This window comes from Protomyctophum bolini (genome assembly GCF_963924005.1).
Source record: "Protomyctophum bolini genome assembly, chromosome: 1".
In the NCBI taxonomy this organism is placed as follows: Eukaryota; Metazoa; Chordata; class Actinopteri; order Myctophiformes; family Myctophidae; genus Protomyctophum; species Protomyctophum bolini.
Window position 1 is genome coordinate 21,007,366 of NC_137862.1, and position 22,049 is coordinate 21,029,414.

Sequence of the window (22,049 nt, forward strand, 5' to 3'; positions counted from 1 at the left end):
CAGTTCTACGGTCACTGTATAGTATCTGTCTCTGACCAGTTCCATGGTCACTGTATAGTATCTGTCTCTGACCTGTTCTACGGTCACTGTATAGTATCTGTCTCTGACCAGTTCCACAGTCACTGTATAGTATCTGTCTCTGACCAGTTCTACGGTCACTGTATAGTATCTGTCTCTGACCTGTTCCACGGTCACTGTATAGTATCTGTCTCTGACCAGTTCTACGGTCACTGTATAGTATCTGTCTCTGACCTGTTCCACGGTCACTGTATAGTATCTGTCTCTGACCAGTTCTACGGTCACTGTATAGTATCTGTCTCTGACCTGTTCCACGGTCACTGTATAGTATCTGTCTCTGACCAGTTCTACGGTCACTGTATAGTATCTGTCTCTGACCTGTTCTACGGTCACTGTATAGTATCTGTCTCTGACCAGTTCTACGGTCACTGTATAGTATCTGTCTCTGACCAGTTCTACGGTCACTGTATAGTATCTGTCTCTGACCAGTTCCACAGTCACTGTATATAGTATCTGTCTCTGACCAGTTCCACGGTCACTGTATAGTATCTGTCTCTGACCAGTTCTACGGTCACTGTATAGTATCTGTCTCTGACCTGTTCTACGGTCACTGTATAGTATCTGTCTCTGACCAGTTCCACGGTCACTGTATAGTATCTGTCTCTGACCTGTTCCACAGTCACTGTATAGTATCTGTCTCTGACCTGTTCCACGGTCACTGTATAGTATCTGTCTCTGACCAGTTCCACGGTCACTGTATACGGTTCGGTGCACAAGTGCTAAAACCGCCAGGGTTAGGTGTTCTATTCCCTGTGGAGCTCAATGGCTATTGGCTAGAGCAAGCAGCAGCAGCAGGTACACAGGTTAGAGGTTTGATTGCGAATTGCAGTGAGCACTTACTACCAGTAAGACGCACAAACGCGGGAAGCGAACGCAGCTGAGACCCTGCAGATCATGTCTGTCTGTCTGTCTGTCTGTCTGTGTGTCTGTCCCGCTGTTACTGTATATGTGGACCTGGCCCCTTTTGTGCCCATATATGGAGCTGAGTGGACCTGGCCCCTTTTGTGCCCATATATGGAGCTGAGTGATTGCTGATGCAACACACTCCATATTTGGATAGCGGGACAGACACACAGACAGACAGACATGATCTGCTAGGTCTCATAGTAAGTGCTCACTGCGTTCGCAATGAGACCTAGCAGATCATGTCTGTCTGTGTGTCTGTCTGTGTGTGTGTCTGTCCCGCTATACGTCCAAATATGGAGTGTGTTGCATCAACACAATCACTCAGCTCCATATATGGGCACAAAAGTGTTGCATCAACAAACGAATCACTCAGCTCCATATATGGGCACAAAAGGGGCCAGGTCCACATATACAGTAACAGCGGGACAGACACACAGACAGACAGACATCGATCTGCAGGGTCTCAGCTGCGTTCGCTTCCCGCGTTTGCGCGTCTTACTGGTTCTTTGTTTGGCTCAGTGGGAAGGTGCATAATGTTAACACTAACTAAAAGTATGGGGTTCAATTAAACACTGTAAAATAAATATGGACCAAGGGAACGGATGGTGACGTCACCCATTGGCTTCTACAGACCCGTTTAAATTCCGTTCCTGAAAAGCACTCGAGTGACCTAGAAACATAACCCTACGTTATCATCAATTTGAAAATTAAAGGGACCATAATTTACAAAAATGCATATATGGTAATTGAAATTGGTAAAAGAAAGAAGATTTTGGTTAAAATTGCAGCTGGATCTTCTTGCTAATCGTTTAATCATGTAATACTTTCCGCTTCACATCATGCCAATAACACCAGTAGCTGTATTATAATCACAACATTCCACGGCATTGTGTGTATTTTTGGTTCATTCATTAATTAATTAATTAATTCATCCATTCATTCATTCATTCATTCATTCATTCATTCATTCATTCATTCATTCATTCATTGAAATGCACGCATAGTAGTTGTAACTTGTAAGATACTTTGGATTAAAGTTACAGAACTGGAAATATGGCAGTTAATAGAAAAATGGGAGCTGAATAAAGCTTTTGTGTGAGCGCCTGTCTTCCAGATACTGACAGGGTACAGTAATGCTGGGACCACCTGCTGCACTGCACCGCTCTGATGTGTGTGGGTTGCAGAGACTTGAGGAATTAGAAAACGGGAGCCAAGGTTTCTACGGAGTTGACCCAGTTGTTGAAGGAGATTCTCTTCCCCTCTAACACACAGTAGCCTACTGTATCTCTTCTGCTTTTGATAGTCTGTCTGTCTGTCTGTCTGTCTGTCTGTCTGTCTGTCTGTCTGTCTGTCTGTCTGTCTGTCTGTCTGTCTGTCTGTCTGTCTGTCTGTCTGTCTGTCTGTAGTCTTTATCACACATCTTGTATCTATGTCAGTCCTGTATTCTCACCATGTCCGTACTGTATAGCTCTTCAGAGTTGACCTGTGAGCTTAGTTGAGACAAAGATTCTCCAAACAGAGTGGAGTTTGTGTAGAGCTGGACAGAGAACCCTTGGGTGTTACAGAATGCCTGCAGATCTTATCAGAGAGCAGAGAGATTATGCATATGAGTATGAGCATACTGTGCTGATAGGCTGTTGAAAAGAGCCTTCCCTCCGCCACACATGTCTCTACTACACATGTGTGCTGGTGTGTGTCTGTGTGTGTGTGTGTGTGTGTGTGTGTGTCTGTGTGTGTGTGTGTGCGTGCGTGCGTGTGTGTGTGCGTGCAGTCATGAAACCATATCTGATTTAATGAGCCGTTCACTGCGCTACTGTACGTGTACACAATAATGTTAGACTTGCCTGGCTTAATCTTTGAGACAAGCATATCCTATTGCCAGGGTCAACCAGAATGAGTGTTAGCCTGTGTTTGCCCATGTGTTTTTGTGTGCATGTGTGTTTGCCTGTGTGTTTGCCTGTGTGTGTGTATCCGTGTGTTTGCCTGTGCAGTGGGTGGGTGCGAGTGTGTATGCATGCATGTGCTTGATTGTGCATGCATGTGTCCCAGCAGAAGCCAAGCTAACTCCAGGTGTGGAGTCCTGCATTTCATGCTGTTGATGTCTCTACTCGCTCAGTGAGACACAGCTTCACAGACAACAGGGTGGCTGGGAGTCCAGTACCAGTCTAATAACACCCGTGTTAACCTTACCGTGCAATGTGTTTGCCTAACTGCTCAGCTGTCTTGTTAAATGTGTGAGTACACACATAACTCTGAAACCTCAAGCCTGCTAGAAAGTGTTTATTTTACTGAACATGAAAATGTTAATGAGGTGTTCTTTTTTTATATATATTTCTTTCGTGCACACATTTCTATTATGTGTTAACAGTATAAAGACACCCATATCCTGTTCATTGATATGACACAGTTTCTTCAACATGGCTGTGTACAGTGTGGGGTCTGTGTGTCATGTCACCCCGGGAAGGTATTCAATTATGTCATGGATATTTCAGGCACATGTTTTCCTTTTTGCATGTGTGTGCACAATTGTCTTTTGCACAAGACGGGTCCAGCCACAATGACCCCGATGTGTTCAGCATGGCTGTAAAGTTTCATGTGAAAACCAACTGTCAGATATGGGGACGAAGAGTGCGCTCCTTGCCTCACCGCATCCTCATGAATTAGGCCTTAATGTTGTGGAAACAATGGCAGCGCAATAGCAAAACCATATGAGTCAATCCTCTTTCTGGCTGGAGATTCGCGCTTCCAACTTTTTTGCGACGTGGCTTGTAATTAAGTAGCTGGAGGGCGCTGCTGGAAGAAAAGAGTGCAAGGGATCATATTGTTTGGGAGATGTGGTTGCCGTAGATTGAGAATATATAACATACAGTACGCACGCACGCACGCACGCACGCACACACACACACACACACACACACACACACACACACACACACACACACACACACACACACACACACACACACACAACACACACACATTTGGCGAAGATAGTTGATCTACCAGCTCACAACACTTCATGAGCATGCAGATCGGCTAGTGTCTGCGAAAAAATGTTTGGTGTCGAGGAGAAAAGGGACCTAGCATACTGTAGTACTATATAGAGCCCAGGCGGGGTAAGTGGGGAACCCTGGCCAACTAACATACTGTAGTACTATATAGAGCCCAGGCGGGGTAAGTGGGGAACCCTGGCCAACTAACATACTGTAGGGTTTAAGTGGTTAAAGTGAGGAGTGCTGTTGAGATGTCTTTAGACATTCTGATCGTGTCAGGATTCAAATTCAAAAGTACAATCTCAAAATGTGTCGCTTTGAGTTTGTATATTTGCTACTTTTGATGCTTTTGTGTGACGCTGTTTTGTGATCAAGTAGCCCCTTACTTTATGCGAAAAATCAAAAAGTTAGAATATGGAGATAAGAGGTTTCTGCCCGACAATAGCGTTGTGCAGGGACAACTGCATTATAACACTAGACAAATCCCAGTGCCTCTTCACAACTCTCTCTCTCTCTGAAAGGCAAAGAGAGACTGTTTCTCTGTGTTCACCTGCCCATCATTACCACACTGGGGAGTGTTTCCTTATTTTTCTGGCTCAATGGTCTGGTTACAATGTTGTCACTTATTCATTCAGTCATCATAACACAGTGAGAGTCTCTCCCCTCCACTCCACACTTTCCCCACTTTCTCACATTGAAAATATTCATCCCTAAAACTTCCTCTCTTTCTTCCAACTTACTGTCAGCAGCAGTAACCACAGTCTCCTCCTCCCCACCCCCCCACCCCCTACCACCACCTCGTCTACTCTCCTCAGCCCCCCCTCCGCCCTTATCCCATCAGTACCTCCTCCATCTCAGTTTACAAGGCAGCGAGTAGAGTTCAGCTCCGTAGTAGTAGAGAGAGAGGGTTTTTTTCTGGTGTTCAGCACCACTAACAGAAGCAACAACGAGAAGAGAAAACAGGAGCCAGGAGTAACAGTAGCAGTCTGCAACTGGAAGACTGCCTGCCTGCCTGCCTGACGGACTGACCAACGGACTGACCTACTGACAGACTGACTGACTGACTGACTGACTGAGAGCTGGTCCGTTGTTCCCTGCGGTCCACATGAGAGAATGCTGTCAGGCCTGGCTCTCCTGCTGCTCGCCTGCCTCCACGTGCGTGGGCAGGGGAAGCCGTGGACACAGGTAAGAAGGGGTCAGCATGGAGTCAGAGGAGCTAGGAGGCCCCCCGGAGGAAGGAACTCCTCCGGGTCCTTGAGGAACCTGGGCCAGCCTGGGGATTTATTTTCTACCGAACACTAAAATCCTCATTGTTAACTCAACTCAGAGGTGTGTGCAAAATGTAGCCAACATGCATGTGTACACTCTCAGAGTTACCTCTGAGGTTTATTTTACTGTGTACTCTTATTTCATTGACACGTTAATCATACTCTGTTATACTAGTAGTACTCTCGTCTGGTATACTATTATAGTCCCTCTGATGGGAGCTAAAACCCTTGGCGGCCTTACAGCATGCAGTATGGCACTCGGTTGTTTCTGATACAGCCATTTGGATTTCATGTAGTAGCTAGGCTGTATGATATTTATCTGTGATAGTAACACCTGATTCCTCTCCTTGTGATACTAATACTATTGTACATACTAATGCTTACATATTGATTCTCTCATGAGCGCTAGTACTGATACCGATACTTTGTGGTAGGCCTACTAAATCACAGAGATACCTGCTGGTCCTTGCTGCTGCAGGTTTTCCATGCTGGATAACAAAAGTGATTCTCCTTCATACTAACACTCTTACTGGCGTGTGACTCGTTTCTCTGATGGAAGACTAAGGTTCAATATAAATGCATAGACTGGTGAAAGTTAATGCATGCAAGACATGACACGCTACAGTATCCAAGTCACACCACTGGACATCAGATGATTCTGATGTCCAGTGGTGTGACTTGCACCTGTACCTTTGTGCTGGAAGTTAGTGAAGCCCTGCTGTCAACCTCATGCTGTGTTGGTACAGATTCTGTGTACACTTGCAAGTTGCAATTGCGACTCTGATTCTATATGCCGACAGCAGACAAGTTCCACTTTTACCTCCAACACAAACCTTCCGGCAATTCTAGGCTAAAACTGAACGCCGTCCTTCTCTGTCTTGGGTTTCTGTGGCTCTGTGCCGCCTGTGATTCCACAAGGCGATCTCTCCCCTGACTGGAGGTATTTACAGTAGAGTTGTTTTCACAGTGGCTCTTGCTCCTCTCTCCGTGCTGTTTATTTTTCCACAGCGCATTCACAGGGTGCTTGTGGGATTAGATTTCCCTCCTGGTGGAAGCCCCGGTCTGTCAGTCACTGTCCTGGGACTATAAAGATGTACTTAAAACACTATTGGAAACTCTATTACGGGCGGTAGCTGGCCACGGATAGAGCAGCGAAAGCACATCCCGATTAGCAATTATTAGTTTGTTTGTTGGCGGTAGGTGGTCTCAGCAGAGGGGAAGTGGGCTTTGAGTTGGATAATTAATGGGGGTAAAATAGCTGATTGATGTTTGATTGATTGATTGATTGATTGATTGATTGATTGATTGATTGATTGATTGATTTATTTAAACTTAGATGTTACTGCTGTATTGTCTGGGGTGAAGTATTGATTTAGAATGATATACTATATTCTATATTATGACTGATTTATGTACAGTATGTATGGAAATAACTGTCAATCAATTTTGTGGCAAACCTTTATATAGTTCGTGAAATTAAGGGTATAATTGGTATTCAGAAACCCATATTATTAACACCTTTTCCATACCTAGTGTAAATGTACAATTTTGTGGCCAATTTTTATATGTATTTTTTGGTATAATTGGTATTCAGAAACCCACATTATTAACACCTTTTCCATACCTAGTGTAAATGTACAATTTTGTGGCCAATTTTTATATGTATTTTTTGGTATAATTGGTATTCAGAAACCCACATTATTAACACCTTTTCCACACCTGTAAATGTACATGTACATGTAATTGTACATGACTTAGGTGTACTTACTTGTTGCTGGCAAAAAACAGTTCTCATAGCACTGTTTATACTCAACACCACTTTATTCCAACAATGGTGAGAATTCGTATTTTAACAGGTTGGCTAATTAGAGTGCCCTCCCGATTTCACCAGAGAGCATGTCACTCTTTTCCCAAAACAGTATTTCTAAACCAGAGCAGTGATGTCAGTTAGAAACCCAATGCGTTTTAATGGCTGTAGAATCGACACCCTCGGTGCTATTTCCGAGTGCTTTACAAGCACTGGGCATTTATGGAGGCCCTGTGCCCTTGGCCCCGGGCTCGTAGAGCAAGTTTGTGGTGCGGAGGCCCCTCTTTACTGTTGGGATAAGGCCCCCCAGTCATGCCTACATCTCTCTGGGACACTGGGACACAGAAATCCCCTCGGGCAGCCTGCAGAATATAGATGGCCTATTTAGGTATGATGGAAGGCGGTCTATGGCCCATGCTCTCAATGGGAACATTTGCCAATGAGTAAGTAGTATACATAAATCACATTGATGTTATCCAAAGAGTAATGTGACGCTACTGAACTGGAATAAAATTAGCCTTTTCAATTACTTTACCATGGCTATTATGGCTATTCTTTCTGTGGGAAAGAATACCTGAGGTGGGGAATTAATGATGCTATTACATCTTAGCTGTGGCTTTTGCAGAAAGTCTATTCCATCAGACACTGATGTGTAGTCTACCATTGTTTGTGTTGTGGCTGATTTCGGTCTTTTGACGTACAGTAGTGGGAGTAGTTTACTGTGTAAATTGTGGGATTCTCCGACCACAGCAGCCTGGTTTTCTACCCTCATCGTCCACTCCTGGTTAAGTCAGTCCTGCGTGATTTGATGCGTGTTGTTATTCATGTTGTAGAATTCTGGGCTATTAATTTTGAGGTAATTCTGGGAAGGGAAAGTTGAGTTGTATTTCTATTCCAGACTCACCAGAACCTTGAGTTTCTATTTGTGGTTTTAAGCAGTGGTCCGCCTTCGTGCCAGTATGTCCAAGATACAAACACCGAAAGTGGAATCCGAGGGAAAAGAACAAATTGAATAAGCTCACAGGGGTTTAGTTATACTCCAAATCACTTCTCTTGTGTCCATGTGGTGTGTGATGGTCCAATTGTCTATTTATTTTAGTTCAACGAGATGCTTTTTTCTCACAAGTGCGTGAGTCCGTTATTAGAAAAGCATCAAATAGTTGTGCAGCTCTTTGGTTGAAAGACCATGGCATGTTTCCCTTTTATAACGTAAACATTAACAACAATTTCTTATCGTCATTCAATGCTATGACATGAAAAAATATATATTTCACAATGTGGAACTCATACAAATGCGGGTGGAACCCTCATACAATTTGTCCAAAACTGTTGCTGCCCTGTTTCGAGCTTGTAGATCAGCTACTTTTGATGCTTTTGTGAGACGCTGTAGTGTCTTAATTTGAAAAGAAAACAACAACACAAATAGTTAGATTGGAGATAAGAGATTTCTGCCCGACAGCACCGATGCACAGTGCCGGTAATAAACGGAGGAGAGGTAGTGCTTTGAGTGTTAATTTGGTGGACCTAGTGAGAGAAATGAGAAAGTTACCTTTGAACTTGACAGCAGCCAGTCCCCGCAGCCTTGGGGTCCACTACTGCAGATGTGTTTTTCAAGTTGCTGACTGAGGCAAATATACTGTACAGTGTCGCTATGGAGTGGATGCTCATTAAAAGCAGTTGGGATCCATCCCAGTTTAAGATACACAGCGTGTCACCATGTGGGATGCAGATGCTAGCTGGCTGTGGCCACCGTGCACACTTCACTTCACACAGGCTGTCATACCAAACACTGTGACGCACGTGACCTCACCTCAAACACACACACACACACACACACACACACACACACACACACACACGCGCACACACACAGACACACACAGACACACACACACACACACACACCAGCTTCAATGCTCTGCAGGCACACTCTCACACACACACACACACACACACACACACACACAAAGGATATGAGTCATAGATGTGTGGTCAAGTCTGCTGAACAGAATTACCAGGGTCAGCAGGCTAATAGAGCTTTCCTTTTATTATTTACAGATGGTACTGTGTCATTCTGCTGTCACATCTACCATAATATAAACCTCTTATCTCCATATTCTAACTGTTTCGTTGTTTTGTAAATTAAATGATCATATTAACAGCGTTACACCAAGTATCAAAAGTAGCATGCGTTTTGTGCTTGTCGATCTGCTACTTTTGATACTTTTGAATTTGAATCCCGAAAACGAACAGTTTTGGACATATGAGCTTTCCACCCATTTGAGACGATAATGATGCATTATGCTGGACTCCTTTCCTCAGATCTACTGTACATGCACTGTAGCGGAAGCTGGATTGGCTACAGTGTTATTCATTCTCAACTCAAATGCATTTATGTTAGAGAGCCTGATCAATGCCAGATTTTTGCAGACCAAAACTGGCGCTACAAAGACACGTGTAAGAGAGACCTGAAGGCCCTGAACATGGATCTGGGCACCTGGGATGCTGCAGCATCAGATGGCACGGCTTGGAGACGGATTGAGGACGGTCTCTCCAAGTTCAGAGAGACGCTTGCCCAGCAGTCTGTGGCGATGAGACTGAGGCAAAATAATGAAGCCCAAAGTCAGACAGACAGTCGATTACGATAATTTGAAAATGGCGTGATCGGCCCCGGTTTCCGATCACATGATCTGATCGGGTCAACCCTAATCACAATATGTTTATTAAGCATTATCACAATGCATGATATTATCACAATATTTTTTCATGGGTTTTTTATGGTTACTAAGTTACTTAACTTGTACAACCATCTATTCTACAAGATAACAACAACTAAAAAACTGTTTTGCACTCCGTCCGTGTGTCCTTCCGTCCGTGTGAGTGTCCTTCCGTGTGTGTGTCCTTCCATCCATCCGTTATCAGCAAATGTCCTGCACCGTTGGCCCGATCCATGCCAAACTTTGCACATACACTCCCGACGAACCTCTGCCCCAAATATTCAAATGCGGAGAACAAATTTCACTGCGGTAACGTGTGTGACTAATCGTACGACTTTGACTTTGACATTCCCTCCCCTTACACTAGGTGGGATCGTGAGGCCAGTGCCAGTCAAATGCGAAAAATACCAAAGTAGAAGAAAAGATACTGGGCAACCAGGATGTACAGCCCCCACCATACTACAGTGTGGCTTCACGATGTAAGAACAGGGAATTATAACCTCCCAATCCGACATTACATTGTAAAATCATGGTACATTGCAAAGGAACTTTAAGCAGAACAGCCAGCCAATAAACAAAAATAACTCAATAATTATTGAAACAGGAGAAATCACAGTTAAAATGTTTTGGAGCATTCCTTTGAACTGACCAAAATATGCCAGGGAGCTCAGTTTTAAATCATTTTTTAGTTTAATCCCATGGTGAAAATCCCATTTGCATGGGAGAAAAAGAATGCTGAAATCAAACTATACACACACACAGACAGACAGACAGACACTCCCATACCCCTTTCTTCCCCCCCTCTCCTCTCCTCTCTCTCTATCTCTCTCTCTCTCTCTCCCCCGCACACACTCACTCACTCACTCGTCACTTTTACGTCCAGTCGTCGATGCGATGCAAAAATCCTCCACAATATCAACCCATTTCAACAGGCGACTGCTGTTGAAAGTTCTGGCTTGTAGAATTTGTCCAGCTGACTCCTCGTCAAACTATCCAGTGTGTTAAGCAAGCAAGGGGCGTAGGGATCTCTGCATCGGCTTTGTAGCAGCCTAGCCGACAAGTTGTATTTTAAACTATACATACTCATCTCCGGTCGTAGTGACAGACAATAGATTACTTTTGTCCTGTGACTCCTGTCCACAACTGTACCTGGAAAGGGCTTTGTTTGTATCTTTCTTATCCATTTTCGGCTCACGGGAGGTTGTTGCTTATAGTTATGGGGGTTGTTGTTGATGTGTTCTGAGTGCACTGAGGATCAAACTTCACTGCGTTAATCGAGCGTAAAAATAATTACGCCGTTAAAAGGAAATTGCGTTATTATCACGTTAACTTTGACAGCCTTAATATACTGTATATATATATATAAATATTTTGTAATTGCTGTATTAAATTAAATTAAATAAAGTTCTAAAGAAGGTTCCTTGTCTTGGAAAAGGCGGGTTGTGGAGAGAAGAACGAGGTCCCGCATTCTTGGCATACTTTGTGTTAAGGTATAGCACTGCAAATCATAGAATGTGCATTCACTATCATGATATATATGATATCTCTGAAAAGGCATATCGTGGAGTCATTGTATCGTCTCGACGATATTTATCACGATATTACCCACCCCTACTGGCTACTACAGACTTGTAGAACCTTTGCAACACCCTGATGCACACCTTGGAAGACCTGAGCTTCCTCAGAAAGAATAGCTTGCTCTGTTCCTTCCTGTAGACCTCGGGCTCCCCCTGTGTTTACTGTCGAAGTGTCCTTGAGCAAGACACAACTTCTCCTGATAAGCAGGTTGGTGGTGCCTTGTATGGCTTCCTCCACCATGAATAGGTGAATGTAAAGCTGAAGAGATGTACATCATTTCACATTGGTACAGTCGCACCCTTTCACACCTGCCAGCTTCCCAGTTTAGGACCATTGAGCTGCTCTGGCAGGGTTGCAGTAAGTCCCCCAACTAGTAGCTATGGAACGGGGTAGATAGACATGATCTATGCACTTTCCCAACACTCATATTTTCCTACCCAGTCAAAATATTCAGTTTTACTCAAGCCGTCAAGCGTGTGGCTCTGCTAAGACAGACAGACGGTATAGTGAAAGAAAGCACCCACTGCTGGAGACTTGCTTTGAAGCAGAGAGGACAGGGAACTTGACGGAAGAGAAATAAGATTGAATTACACCAGCAACAAAAACGACAAAAATGTCGTTGTTGTTGTGAAGTGAAATTTTGTTCCAAATATGATGTACTATTGTACAGCGTACAATAGTTTTCTATGCTATTCTATTCTAAGCATACAAGAGACCCAGGATGTGACAGGATGTGACACTTGTCTGGAAGGTCGTCGGGATCGGGATTCTAACCCACGGCGCACTGTCAGGCTATTAGAGCCTATGTGGACCACTAGACCAGAATCTTTTATCAAGTAATAAAAACAAAAACAATTATTAACAGCTTACAATGTGATGCGTTGTGAGCATGTTGATTAGCTATTTCTTTTTGCAATTGAAGTATAGGCATTAAGTTATCCCTAAACCCCCCCAAATGATATTTGTAGGATGTGGTCAGTCTGAGAGATAATATGTGTAAGATCTCAGTAATGTCATTTCCATGCTGTGACCGTCATGTCCACTATAAATTCTCCACTATAAATTCTTCGTCGGGCTGATGTTGCCTCAGCGTTCTCGACCTGGGAGCCCTCTTAAGTAAATATTGCATTTCCAGATGAGCTTGGCGTGTCATTGGACCGGCCAAATCTTGATAACAACGATGGCAGGTGTCCAAAGGTGTCCTTTCTACCCGTTCCTCGTTAATCTGCTCTTAAAGTGATCTCAGAGTGCATTTTTATGGTTGGAAGAGCGATTTGACTATGCTTTAATCTTAAAGTTTTCTTGAGAGAATTGTGAGTCAGTATAATTTGAGATTGCTCTATTCCAGATGGTAATTCACATTTTAATAGGGCTGCTGATATGATTAAGATTTCTCACCTTATTTCGTTGTAAGGAGTGTGGCAAAAGTGTCCTTTTCCTTTGACATAGGTTATAATGGTTTCATAAGCGTTGATAGCTGAGAGAGGGTGATGGAATTGCCTGGATCACAGGATTTAACCCATTAAGGCTACAAATGTCTTCTAAACCGTTTTCTGAAAAACGTATGTTGCTACATCAGTGGTGCTCAAACATTTTCATGTCAAGGACCCACAATTGTGTATTTATTTCCAGATCTCAAATTTTTTGTTCCATGGACCCCCCCAGAAGAAGCAAAGATTTGAGTTACAATGCTTGAAACTACTGTATATATTCAAAGATGTGCACAGCTGTTCGCGATTATAATCTTTTTAGCAGGCTAGCGCCCCTCAAAAATGACACAGATGCTTTCCCGGTCTTAATAGTTTAAAGACTTTCCATTAGAACCAAAACTGTCGACCGTGATGCTGTGAAGAAAATCAGTCTCATTGAGGACGTAGCATAAGCGCCCGTGCCAGCGGGATTTTAAATAGCTTCTTCTTATTGTTCACTCTGATTCTGTCATTTGGCCGAGGTTGAAGATACCATTTTAATGTCTGTCTCGGAGGCACTCTGAATTCTGGGCCCCGGGGCGGCATACTGTACCACACTGGAGCTTTTTTGGTTCACCCCGATTATCTACATAACAGAACGGATGATGAATGTCAAGTAATGATTGTTTTTCCTAAATGGATATACAGTGGTTTTAAATAGAATGCACAACTCGTGCCAGGACGGAGCTGTTTCACTTGAATGGCCCAGTCCCTAATTGGCCTCCACTGAGACACCGTCGGGTTTGTTTTCACAGTGATTTCTTGGATTGAAGATATTTTGCTCTTACTGTGAAATGTATTTCCCGGGCTTTGGATGTTTGAGCATTGTCATTGTGGGATATCTAGACGCCAGTGTAATGCTGTGTTTTCAGGTTGTGGGAGCGATGTTGACATTTCTTTTTCTCATGTTTGGTAAACACCACCATTTTTTTTAAAAGTTATGTGGCAGTGACACAACAGCTTTTGTTTCCCATCTATAAGCGAACGTCTTCAAGGACACGTGAAAATAATATACCCGGCATTACGGTTGGTCAGATGCATTCCAGATTTCCTCTACTGTATAACAATATGTCAAAGGGAGACTGTAAACCCGGGCTGGATCCATTATGTTTACCCTGCATCGCCGATGTGATGATGGATCATTTATGTACAGTATATACGGCTGCCTCAAACAGCTGCCTCCGCTGGATGGATGCTGGTGATGGAGGAGCATGGACTAGCCTCTATAGCATCTGCTGTTGTCAGTCCACTGGAGGATATGACCACCATAAACACAGACCGGGAGACAAAGCACAGACTTGGGACAGAAAAAGCCAATCGGACTGTTGAAATGTGACAGGGTAGCAACCACACATGGCAACTGTTTCCTCTCTCTGGGAACTTGGGATGTTGTTAACAAACTTTTAAACTAGCCAGAAACTGTTTGTGTTTGACTGTAGAGATGAAATAGAGATCATTTCCAGACAAGCTTTTTGTGAATCCCATAACCTTGGAGGTTGGTTGTTGGTTGTTCTGCTAGCTCACTGTTGGGGTGACCAAACAATGCTGTTTTATGTTGTTTTATTTACTTATGGAGATATGCCTAAAATAGTGAGTTAATGGTGGTGTAAAAAGAAAAAAAGAAAGAAAAAAAGAAACTGGGGGCATGAAGAAAATATTGACTTTAACAAAAAATACATAATAATATTGAACAAAGGTGAAGTTCAGGAACACCCAGGCTGTGAATCTTGCTACCATTAAGCAGTACGTCCCCACATTTTAACCCAATGCGAGTCTTCGTTAGCTAAAGCGTGCTTGACACGGACCCACCCTGAGTTGGAACATTACACTAACCCAGAACAAGGTTGAGGGTGCAGAACATACACAGTCAGCTCAGCCACATGCTTCTAGTTGTGACTGGTCTGCTCCCCATGCAGCATCCAGCACAAGCCTCTTTCCCACCGCATCTCAAAGTTAATTTACTGTAGGCGGGGATGGAGTTAAAAGCCTGAATGCTGTATCCAACATTCCTGTTAATTTAGGCATGAAGTCATTCTGACCACTCCATTTCTAGTCATATTTGCATTCCTGCTGGGGAACCACAAACCAGGGCCCCCCACATTGTTAAAAGCACTATTATTGTAAGGCTGCTGTAACTTATGCCAGTGCTGTCGGGAAGGGATTCTGTGACACATTGCCTGTGCAACTGTATATCTTGACAGCATGCATGTTTAGCATTTAGCTATGATATACTGTAGAAGCATGATCTTTAGCATCGCCACCCACTGACTCCCTGATATTGACTTGGAGAGATTTGATGAGCCTCTAAATCTTTGAGATAGACACATGCTACTGGGAAAAATGTAATAAGTAACTGCCATTAATTTTGCAATTACTGTGTCAAGGCCGGGTCCCCATAATATTTTTATTATAAAGGTGCACTCAAACCTGAAGATATATTTGTTTCCATTTGCTTCAATTGCTTCACTTTGGTCGCGCAGGTCAGCGTTGGTGTAAAAAAAAAAAAGTCCTTCACTCCAGTCACTTTCCATGCGAGATCTGTAGCTCTCTTCCCCCTCCCTCGAGTGTAGGATAATATTATTGATTATTGATATATTATTGATACAACAGATATAAAAAGTACACAGTAATTTAACTTTGGGAGTGTAATCAGACCGACTCGTTCCATTTTGTACCTCGAAACACCTAGAGCCGAGCTAGAAAACACCCAAGATGGCTCAGTTCAATATATTTAACATATTTTGTGCTATATAATTTATGAGCAGCAACATTAGTTGTCTTTGCAAAGGGTTTGTATATTATTTTTCCAACTTTGCTTAGTTAAGTTAAGTTGCAGCTGGATGGATAAAACCAAACAGCCAAAACATTTCAACATCAACGCTGATTGTCTGTCAGCACTCAAGAGTCAGGACACGATGGGCGGGGGATGGGCGGGGGAAGTGAAGTTCGTTTCAGTTGGATTTTCCCAGCTGGGGGGCGAAGATACCAGGCGACCATTTGCTTCGTTCACGATGGCCCGTTCGCCTCGTTCACACGGCATCGTCTTTGCATTGACTTTGTATGTAATCATACCACTCAAACTATTCTGTGGTGGTCTGTAGCAGAGCTGCCAACATCGGCAAATAAGAATCCACAAAATTGTTTTGAGGGGTGGGGGGAACTCCCCAAACAGGGGGTCTGGAGATCAGTCTCTATCCTTTTAATACTCTATAGTCCTCTTCCAGAAACCTTTTAACAGAGTAGATGTCATTTCCTGTGTTCTGGTGAATTTTGGGAGTTTGATAGTTTTATCAGTCTTGCTTTACTAGCATTGGAAAATGACTGGTACAGTTTCTAACCTGATTCCGCCAGATGGTGCACGGCAGTAGTGAGTTCCTCCTCCTGCCTCCATCTGGACTCTCGGGCAGAGACAATGTATCCCGAACCAGCGGATTTCTGACCGATCAGCGGCACCTAGAGGCGAGAGTATTGAAGCTGTGCCACAGCGCACATAGCCTGGGGTCCACCTACTGTGGCATAGGCAGCTCCCGGCAGGATCCGCCGGGAGAATCTAGATGCAGCTGCGCGACATGAGACTAATTAATTAGAGACAGAGAGAAAGAGGAGTGTGTGTGTACGTGTGTGTCAATTTAACAAAGGTGCAGACGATCAGAAATCAGCAGAGTGATTGACGTGTGCACGTATGCACGTGTTCAATACATATGCCGTATTGAATTGGACTCGGACCCAGACTTTTTTTTTTTCTCCTTGGAAATAAAAACGTCTGGGTTTCCGAGGCTACAGCGCACATGTAAACACAACAACTCAAAAGTATTATGGAGATATCAGATTTTTTCCTCGCTGGTAGGCCTACATAAATTGATTTGATGACAAATGTAAGACCCATCTTTAATAATAACCATTCATTATTAAGTGGACATCTCTGAATGACTGCATGCACTGCCTGGGGGCCGTCCTCCCCCAGAAACATTTTAACATAGTAGGTTGAAGGTCTGTGTTCTGGTGAATTGTGGGAGTTTACTACCAAATCCAGGAGAAATCCAGGAGCCCTGGTTTGTAGGCTTATGCAATGCTCCATTCTCAGAGAGATTCTGTAGAGTTGGTTAAACGTTAGCTCTGGTCCATAGCATTAATGCTTCGATTCTGCGAATTTCTTTCCTGCATTAAGGCTATGGGACTTTCCCTATTAAATCTCAAATCGAAATCAGACCAGCATCTCCTCGTTAGTGGAAATCTCACGAACGTTTGACCTACTCACCAATACAAACACGGGTTGTGTCAATAGAAAGCCTACTTTCCTTAGTGGACGCACTCTGAGCCCCCCACCACACGTATAAACGGTACTTTTTGGCCAAAAAGGGATATTTTTTCACCGGAGGAAAAATATCCTCTATGAGGCAGTTCTCTGGGCAATATCAGTAGAGGGCGCAGCGGAGTAACTAAAAATGTTTTTTTTCCGGTGGAAACAAAATCCCTTTTTGGCCAAAAAGTACAGTTTATACGTGTGGTGGGGGGCTCAGAGTGCTTCCACTAAGGAAAGTAGTCTTTCTATTGACACAACCCGCCTTTGTTTTGGTGAGTAGCAAAAACGTTCTTTTTATTTACACTAAAGAGTAGAGGCTGGTCTGCATTCATGCGAGCGGCGGAAGTTGAAAGTAACATAGCTCTAAGGCACGCATTAGAGCTATGGACCAGAGCTAGTTAAACGTCAGGGCTCAGTCAGCACACATTGCAGTGCATTTACTGTATGCTGTACTGCAGGTGTGCACCTCTAGCTGCCCGGCTAGTTTAAGATTCAGATTAAGGCTTGGAGTTTATATGCCTGGTTATGTTTTGCAAGATGGAAGAAATCCACAGTGACAAGTGCCACTAGCAATAATAAGTGAGTTTCATTTTGTTTCTATCAGTGAGTGAATGCCGGTTCCAGTGTGCGGGGAAAACACTGTTGAGATTTACTTTAAGAATAATGTTATTTTCAGCATTCCCCTGTTGACTCTGAGTCGACTCCACTATCCTGACACGCCTAACCATTTCCAGATGAAGGTATACGCTTTAAGTGACAGTTTAACATTCTAGTATAGGCCTACTGTAGCTCCACTGAAAACAGTGTTGTCAATGTTTGTCTTCTCCAGATGGCATAAACCACCCACAGAGAAAAGGTGAAAATAAAGACAGTAACGATGTGGCCCCTGACAAAATAAAAAAAATAAAATGACTTGGAAAAAGCCAAAGTACAGTATCCCTGAAAAAGGAAAAAAGTATCCTTCAGCCCCTCGCTGGGCTCGAGTGTTCATCTCCGTTCCAAAGCCGGGATTTGAGCAGGGGTTTCTCTGCAAGGAACAGCTAAGTCTCCCATGTCCTTGGCTGTGCTCATGTGTTCTGACACCTCCGACACCCCGTTTTGACGGCCCGGGGTCACAGTAGCGGTCACCTCTTGTCAGGGACAGCCCTGAGGGCATTAAGATCCGACTGTTTCAGGGGGAGGACAGATCAGGATGTCTGTGATTTGTATGGCATGCCAGACTAATGCTGAAAAGTTTGTCTTGACAGTTGGCGATTTAAAGGGCGCAACTGTCCACATTACTAGATATCAAATTATTGCCGTAGCTCTCTAATGCTTCTTGGATTGTAGAACCCGAAGCTGCTTTGGGCCTTACCATATCTAAGGAGTGGTAATCCTACATATGGGGTGTGCCCCCCCTCGTTAAAAGGTTCGTGGTCATAATATGACATCAATAACTCGGATTGTTAATAAATTATGTCCCACTTTCCCCTCTGACACTAATATGTAGTGATTCAGAGGTTTTCCCAGGCAAATGACTACAGATAACCTCTTAGCCTGTCAAAATCTTTATGAGGTGGAGGATTACTTTACTCACTTTCTTTCCTTGGCTGAAGGCTAGCTGAACTGATAGCTGTGATAATTGTGTTATTTTAGGTCAAGGGATTTATGTTGAAAATTGATATGGGAAAGAAAGATTCATGCCACGTAACCGATAGCCTTCCTAGAATGCCTTGAGCAGCAAGCCTCCCCCCTTCTTTTCTTCCTGTGGTGTACTTACTGAAGCCAGTCAAAATATTAAGAAACGTGCTTTATAGTATACTGCAGTGGGTGTATTATTAGGCACTTTATTTAATGATACAATTATACTCAGTGATAATTTAACCATCTTGTAACCCTGTAACATGTTTGACTGTGTGTATGATTCTGGCTCACCAAAAACACAGGACAGCCTTAGCATGTTGCTCATTCTCCCTCTCAGTGGCTTGTGCAAACAGAAACTCACATGATCACATCTCTGTTAGTCTTATTTGGGAATTGGGATACTGTTTATTTTCACTGTTGATACCATGCTTTCCCACAAATAAAACTACGCTTTCTGTTTATTTGTTTTCCTCGCCCGCTAGTTAAGGCACTTTGATTTTCAGCATAGTTTTTACTATGAACTTCCTGTTTGTAATTCAACTCTTTGTAGCTGTTGAGAAAGTAATGTTATATTTGGTGGGAAGTAATTCTTTTCCAACTACCTACTGTGACTATGGATGAGTGTGCCGTGTCAGAGCAGTGCAACTGAGATTTCTGAAATAGAGAAACCCACATAGCAAGACAGCATGTTGCTTCAGTATCCCAGATATCAGAATATGCCGGGCAGTGGGCACCTTATCTGGGTTATCCAACAGAGCATAAACAGAATAGGCTATACAAGGATCCGGAATATTAAGAGGATATTATTATGCATGTAAACAGAACCAAGGACATGTGCGTATTACCTTTTGCTGTACTGTAGCACCATTCCACACACTGAGCACAGAACAGCATTTGCCTGCAGTTTTGTCAATTTTATTTTATTTTTTAATGTACAGTATGTATTTGTTTTTCTCTGTGCCCCTAGTTTGCCCATCCTTTTCTCAGGACCTGGTTTCCTATTTAGGAGGAGGTGCTCTGTATTTAGTTGGTACTGTATTTTGACTAGGGTTACACTGAGCTGCAGTGGGTGGGTGTGAGCCTGCCTCCAGTCTCTTGAGAACAGCCCGCTTCTCTCCCCTTATCTTCTCCTCTTCGCTGCAGCATCCCTTTCTGAGCCTCTCCCTCTTTTCTTCCCTCGGTCTCTCCATCTTCATGTCCCCCTCCCCTTATATGTCCCTCTCCTCTCATTGCTCTCTATTTCTCCCCGTTTGACTCTCTCTTTCTCAGCCCATCTCCCTCTCCATCTATCCCTTGATTCTTCAGAATGTCTCTCCCTCTATCATCGATCTCCTTTTCTCATCCTCCCTCATCTCCCTGTCATCATCTCTTTCTCGCTCTTTTTCCAGTCCTCCCTCTCATCTCTCCCTTTTGCATTCTCTGTCCTCAGCCTAGTGACTTATTGCTACTCCAGGACAGCTAAGCCCAAGGAGTTCACTGCAATCTGTTGCAAAACCCTTTTTTATGACTGTCTACACATCTTATTCACATTTGTTGATGGGATTTATCTTTAGAGTTATATTCAGCACTTAGAGACCACACGTAAAGCTGGGTAGCTACAGAAAGCTTAGTAATAATAATACCTCACCCGGGGTCAGGAAGAGATTGTTTGTGATGGTTTAACGGCTAGGAAATGGAGGGCTTCGTGTGAATGACGCATTTGGGGGCACTGTGAAGCCACAACTCTCTGGAACACGTCTGAGCAGACAGGAAAGCAAGAAGATTGGCGGCTGTCCAATCAGAGGATTTGAAAGAAATGCTAATGCCCAATTCCGCCTGCTTGTATCCTTGTGAAATTGAGGACTTCATATACTTTGTTGCGCGCAGTGTCGTCTACCGAAAATATCCGATCTACAAGCTCATAAAGTGTCTTGCTGCGACGCGTTGTGGGCTTGTAGATAGAGCTCTTTTCGGTAAGTGACACCGTGCGCCGGTGCCTGGCCAAGTATAAATCCAGCTTGAGCCATCACAGAGGTCTTGGCATCAGTATACAGTCACTGTGGTCCCAGTGGAGCGGTTGAAAGGTTCGGGTTGGTCCAAGACGGGCCCTAGTGGGACCGCTGCCAGTCCTGGAACACCTGGTAACACATCCAGCTGCTTTTTATGGCTTGTTGGGTTGAATTTATGGACTGCTGATTTGAGTGTTCTATACTCACTGTAGCTACGTTTCCTGTTATTCACAGACACCAATGAAGCCTAACAGAAAACTCTCCGCCCCCAGAGGATTAGCCAGGAAAACTCTGCGATGTGTTCTCTAACCGTGCCAAGAATATGACTCCTGGAGAGGACCCAGGCCTCCACTAATTGGTTGTTGTATTATTTTAGTTAATTATGATGGAGTCTATGCAGTTTGGGCGAGCAGGTGAAGCTAAGCCGAGCTTTGTAAATGTACAGTACTGTATGTTCCTGTGTTTTATTACTGTAACCTCTGCTGTGTCCTTCTCCACTTGCATACAGCTGTACTTTGTACAGCTTTGACAAATGGTCTCAACAGATCAACACCTGAAGAGTGTTTCACTGTTTAAGCCAAACACTCAGCACTTCCTTGTTAAATTTGTACTTAGATGACACTTTTATCGAGAGGGAGTTCCGGCATGTGCAAGTTGCAACAGTTGAGTAAGCGTCAATCCGTAAATCAGCATTATACCTCATGGAGGTGTCAGAGAAGTGTTAGGAGAATAAATATGGATAAGAGCCAATTGGACAGATTCCTCTTCCTCTTCTATCTCTTCATCACAAGGACTTATTATGTGAGAGGGTATGTGTTCTCTCTCTCTCTCTCCCTCTCTCTCTCTCTCTCTCTCTCTCTCTCTCTCTCTCTCTCATGGTTCTCACGCCACAAACGTTATGCAAAGCTCAGCCAGTGTAAAGTGTAAAGTGATACGGAATGGTAATTGTATATGTATACATATATTAGATAATTAGATAATTGTCTCCGCCAGGCCGAAGGCGTAGCTGTGTTTTCCACCCTGTGCACCCCGTCCGTCCGTCCGGCCGGCCGTTCGGCCGTTTGTCCATCTGTCCGTGGTCGTTGGATTAATTCATGAAAAATGTAGCTTTTTTGGGAATGCTTTTTGAAAATGTTTTGAAATAATAATAATAAAAATCACACCTGTGTGAACTGAGTGATGCAACTCCCCTCTCCCCCTGCCTCTCTCTCTCTTCCTCTCTCTCTCTCTCTCTCTCTCTCTGTAATTAGCAGGCAACAGTGCAACACTATCTCTCTCTCTCTGTTTCTGGCACAACAGCGCCACTTTTGCCCCTACTG

General features: G+C 43.6%; 1 protein-coding gene across 2 annotated transcripts in view; it reads left to right on the forward strand.

Annotated features, from left to right (window-relative positions):
• Positions 1–22,049, forward strand: part of thsd4 (thrombospondin type 1 domain containing 4) — a 68,723-nt gene that overhangs the window by 27,343 nt on the left and 19,331 nt on the right. The gene's annotated exons all lie outside the window — the stretch shown is intronic.